This window comes from Mustela lutreola, chromosome X (genome assembly GCF_030435805.1).
Source record: "Mustela lutreola isolate mMusLut2 chromosome X, mMusLut2.pri, whole genome shotgun sequence".
NCBI lineage: Eukaryota > Metazoa > Chordata > Mammalia > Carnivora > Mustelidae > Mustela > Mustela lutreola.
Window position 1 is genome coordinate 94,136,276 of NC_081308.1, and position 6,000 is coordinate 94,142,275.

The following is a 6,000-nucleotide window of genomic DNA, read 5'->3' on the forward strand; positions in this document are numbered from 1 at the left end:
CCAGCGATTTTCCAAGGATGTCACTCGTTGGCTTAAAATTCTTGAATGGGCCCCATTGGATCGCCAAATTATCACCTTAGTGCAGCCTTCCAGACCCTCTGCTCTGGCTTGAAAACCCCTTCCAATCATATTTGCAGCAATAACTACCCACACGTCTTCAATGTCGGGCACTTCTCCTTTTGTAATTATTATTATTATTATTTTTTTTTATCGCCCTGCAGTTGACTTACAACATTATGTCAGCTTCGGGTATCCAACCTGTAGGTTTGATACATTTATATATTGCAATATGATTACACTGTAGCATGAGCTAACACGTCTGCCATGTGACATACCACTTCCTTCTTGCGGTAAGAACAATTAAGACATTTTCCCACCAGATGAAATTTCACTCTCCTAAGCATTCCCACAGGGTGGGATAACAGGGACATGTGGGCTTGTCAGATGGTCCCTGCAGTCTTTTGAGTTCTCAAAAGTCCTTTTCTTGAGTCCTTTTCTTCCCTCCCCTAGCATGGCGCAGTGCCTGTCATATCATAGGTGTTCAGGAAATATTTACCTAGGTTTGCGGTCTTCCTTCCTCCAATGAAACCTTTTTACATTTGAAAAAAAAAAATTCACTCCATGCAGGATGCCAAACCTGGTGGTTACATTTTTGTTCACAAAGAAAAACTTCATTGTGCAAAATTTCAAATGCACAGCAAAGCTGGAAAAATTTTATGGTGGAAACCTTATCACTTCCTAGCTAGTTTCCACCACTAATGTTTTCCCATATGGGCTTTATCCACCTGTCACCTGGCCATCTCTCCATCTGTCTGTCTAGCCACTGTCTTTTTTCTTTTCGAAGTTGCAGACATCAGCGCACTTCACTCCTAAGCCCTTTCCACTTGCCTAGCCTTAACTTGAATTCAGTATTTGCTTATGATTATTCTCCTACCAAGGTAAAATACCCCTAAGATGACATGCATAGACGTTAACTGAACATTTGCAGAGTTTTGACAAATGTAACTGTATGACTGAACTGCCACTAAGATATAGAACCTTCTCACCACTCAAGAAGGCTTCCTCTTGTCCCTTCCCAGACGTTCCCTTTCCTTCCTCCCCAGAGGCAGCCGCTCTTCTGACTTCTTTTTTCCCCCATCATTGGTTAGTTTTGCCTGTTACATAACATACAAATGGAAGCATAAGGTATGAATCCTTTTGTATAAGACTTCTTTTACTCAGCCTCATGTTTTTGAGAATCAGCTACATCATTGCATTGTCTGTGATCACAGTGCAGTTTCATTTTCCATTATCCATTCTCCTACTGATGGATCCCTGAGATATTTCCGGTTTCTGGCTATGAAAAGCAAAGCCTTGACACCTGGGACACCTGGCTGGCTCAGTCAGCAGAGCATGTGACTCTTGATCTTGGGGTTGTGAGTTCAAGCACCCATTCTGGGTGTAGAGATTGCTTAGGAATGAAATCTTAAAAAAAAAAAAAAAAAAAGGACAGCGCTACGAATGTTTTTATACAAATTCTTTCGTGGACATGGGTTTTCCTTTTCCTTGGGTAAATACCTAGGGGTGGGAATGTTGGGTCACAGGGAATATGGTTTTAGAAGACACAGCCAGACTGTTTCCCAAAGTGGTTTTATCTTTTTATACTCCCAAGGTTTGTGGTTGCTTTTAACCTTGACTTGTACCCATAAAATGCATTTACTCTTATACTTCTGAAGGGACCGGCCTGACCATTCGTGGTTTATTACTTAAAGACTTACCCCTGTTTTGCTGAGTGCTAAATGTACATCCAAAGTGTAGATAAAGTTGCTAAAATGTGAGATTCAATTATGTGTGAGGACAGCTTTCGCTGAAAGCTTATATGTACCAAGCACTGGGAGAAGAACGTCATTGGCACTATCCCATTCAGTCCTTACAAGAACCCTGTGTGGGGATGCCTGGGTGGCTCAGTTGGTTAAGCGGCTGCCTTCAGCTCAGGTCATGATCCCAGCGTCCTGGGATCGAGTCCCACATCGGGCTCCTTGCTCGGCAGGGAGCCTGCTTCTCCCTCTGCCTCTGCCTGCCTCTCTGTCTGCCTGGGCTCGTTCTCTCTCTCTCCCTCTATCCCTGACAAATAAATAAATAAAATCTTTAAAAAAAAGAACCCTGTGTGGTAGGTATAGTACCATTCCCACTAGACAGATGAGGAAACTGAGGCCCAGAGAGGTTACGTAACTTGCCCAACGCCTCACAGCATGCACGTGGCCAGGGTCGGTAATCTTCATTACTGTCATGCTCTCATGATGCTGTATAACGTCCTTCAGACAGAGGCTAAGGAGGGAGGAAAAAACCTTCCGTGTCAGAAGACTCATCCGACCCCCTTATTTTGCAACAGAAGACACAGAGGTCCAGGCAGAGGGGACTCTCCTAAAGTCCCTCATCGGTTCATACCGAGCCCTCTGAATCCAGCCCAGAAGACTTTCCACTCCACTGCACAGCCCTCTTCAATGCTTTGCGCAGGTCAGATTTTATTTCTAGCTTTTTAATGATGACAAGAATCTGTAACTCCTCTTGAGGTCTTTCAAAACAGTGCATGAAATCAAAATGGGTGGCAGATAACCCCCCTTTGGGGGCCCAAACACAAGGTCATAAAGTCAATTGTCAAATTTGTGTCAATACACGCCTCGACCTTATCTTAAAAATGTTTCTTCCACCCACTCAGTTTTCTCTGAAAGGGGAAAGAAAACAATGTGGGCACTTGGGGTTTTCTGTGGGAAAGGTAGCGTCCCAGGGGCGCTTTTCTCTTGGACTCCCACAGCGCCATCTGGTGGAAGCCCGGAGTTTTCGAGCCGCTTCGTTCAGAATGTTTTTCAACCGGAGCATTTGATGCCAGTTTCTGTGCCAGGTGCTACGTTAGGAGGTTCAGCACCGGGGATCCAGAGAGACCCTCCTTCTAGCATAGAGCTCACTTTCCAGGAGTCAAGAGCTACCTAGACCATTGCAAGGCTACGGTATGGTGGAGACCCTATATAGGAGGCAAAGAGTAGAGTATGGTAGTTGAGAGCAGCCACACTCAGCATTTTATTTCTGGTTTGGCCACCTCCTGGCTGTGCTACCAGGAGACATCACTCAGCCTCTCTGTGCTCGTTGCCTCTTCTGCAAAATGGAAATACTAGTAAAAGTGCTCCCCGCAAACATCCCTGAGGATGTGACACTTGGGATGTTTTGAGTTCTCTGTGTGCATAACATATGGGTAAGGGAAATAACAAGGTTCACCTCCCTGCACTCCTGCCTCATGAGGGATGGCAGAACAGCCTTTGGCTCGGGGCTTGGGGTGGATGTGTGTGCCAGGGAGTTCAGGGAGGGCCTTTGAGCTGGGAGAGGATCTGGGAACATTTAGGAATCACTGGAATCGGGACCCAGACCAAATGAGAAATTGGTTCCCACAGTGAGTAGGCACAGCTTGACATAAAATTAGATGCTAAGAGAAAAATCAAGACCAGTTGTGTCAACTACCTTGTGTTTGTTTTAATTTTTGGCTTTGTTTTGGGGCAATAATGCTTCAGTGGCTCTTTATTTATCCAGCACTATGCTAAATAGGCATGATGGGGCTTGGTAATTTCCTACTGCCTCCAAACCCAATCAGTTCTCAGCCCCTCAACTTTGTTTTCCAAATTGTGTCTGGTGCACACCACGACTGTATATGTCTCTGTTTGTGCTATTCTTCCCTGCAAATGTTTAACCCTTCCATGTTATTCAAATCTTACTCATCCTCCAAGGTCTGGACTCTCTTGTTCATTTACCCATTCATGAAATCTTTTCTATTTTTAAATTGAGACATAATTGACATGTTACTTTCAGGTATACAACATAATGATTCAATACTTGTATATAATGTGAAATGATCACAGTAGGTTGAGTGAACATGTCACCGTACGCAGTTACAGATTTTTTTTTTTCTCATGATGAGAACTTTTGAGATCTACACCCTTAGCAACTTTCCAATACGCATCACAGTACCACTAACTAGTCACCATGCTGGACATGATATCCCCATGACTTATTTATTTTATAACTGGAAGATGTACCCTTCGACCCCTTTACCCATTTCAACCACCACCCAACCCACTCTGGCAACTGCCAATCTGTTCTTTGAATCTATGAGCTTTTTTTTTTTTTAAGATTCTACATCTAGGTGAGATCATACAATATTTGTCTTTCTCTCTCTGGACATTTCCCTTAGCACAATGCCTTCAAGATTCATCCATATTTTCAGAGATGGCAACATTGCCTTCTTTTTATAGCTAAATAATATTCCTCTGTGTTTGTGCACGTGCGCACGTACTTCCTGTATTTTCTTCATTCATTCATCCATCAGTGGACGCTTAGGTTGTTTCTATATCTTGGCTATTGAAAATGATGCCGCAGTGAACACAGTGCTGCAGATCTCTTTTTGAGTTAATGTCTTATATTCTTCAGATAAATACCCAGAAGTGGAATTGCTGGATCGTATGGTAGCACTATTTTTTACCTTTCTGAGGAAACTCCATACTGTGTGCCACTGTGGCTGTACCCATTTACAGCAGTGTACAAGAGCTCCCTTTTCTCCACATCCTCACCAACACTTGTTATTTCTTGTCTGTTTGGTTCTAACCATTTGGACAGGTATGAGGTGATATCTCATTGTGGATCTGCCTTGCTTGAAATATTTTCCTGAGAACTCACCACATGCCAGGCACAGTGGCAGGCCCTGGAGAGAGAGCAGTGAACGAGACAGACATTGTCTACCTTCCCAGACCTGACAGTCGGCCTGGGACTACAGGCATGGCATCATGGTCACGTGTTACCAAGGTTTTCCAAGATGAGGGATGTATCTAGAGGTGTATTTCCCATAGCTTTCACCACAAAGCACACACAGATAACGTCTATGATGCCCTGGGATGAATGAATAATAAAGTCAACCTCCCAGGGAGCCCTGGCCACTCCCAAGGGCCGAGACATCAATATTTCAGCACACCTGGAATCTCTGGGCAATCTCTGGTCTAGAGCCTCAAGCTACGAGATCGCTATCGCTCTCACTCCACTTTGTCCTTGCAGGCTGATGGGCACAAAAGCGATGCTGCTACAGATGAGTACATACTCTTCGATATTAGCTAGAAGCTGCTAAGAGTCACTCGTGTCTCTTCAGCATTAGGCTCAGGCTGGAGGCTCCAAGAAACACTTCTCGGACAACTGAATCCTAAAGGGATCTCTGCCTTTGCCAAATTCCTACGTAGTTAGAGACTTCAGCTCACAGTACAGCTTCTATTGCATGCCCATCGTCTGATACTGAGTGCTGACAGCACAAGCCCTTCTCCTGCCCCCTTAGAGAGACACAGAGAGAGTGAGAGGGAGAAAACACGAGCGGGATGAGGGGCAGAGGGAGAAGCCGACTCCCTGCTGAGCAGGGAGTCCAACGTGGGACTCGGACCTGGGACTTGGAGATCATGACCTCAGCAGAAGCTTAGCCGTCTGAGCCACCAGGCGCCCCTCAGGAGTACTTCTTAACTTTAATCACCTTAAAAAACTTTACAGAGAGAAGGTTAGGCAGAATGCTGAATTCTCACAGCTCCCAAGCCAGTTTGGAGTTTTTCCTTCTCTGAGTGAAACCAAAAGATACCCCACAACCCCGGGGTGGGGAGGATAGGGTGGAGAGAGCTGTTTATATCATAAGCCCAAGGAAAGAATTCACGAGCAAAGAGAGCCCAAGAGCCCTCTCGCAGACAAACCAAAGGCTCCTGCTGAAATGAAACAGAAGACCCCATGTCCTTTCCTTCACTCAGACACATAGCCCCTCCCCCCCCCCCCCCCCCCCCCCCGCCAGGGAGGTTAATGTTCTTGCCACAGGGAGTCCCTATGGCTAATGAAATGCAGATCCGGATTAGAAATAATGTGGACTCCCCCAAATCCACCTCTCCCTCCCCCTCCAGGGAGAAGGCTGGGTATCAAACTGGACAGAGTTTTAACTCATTTCTTAGATCCCTC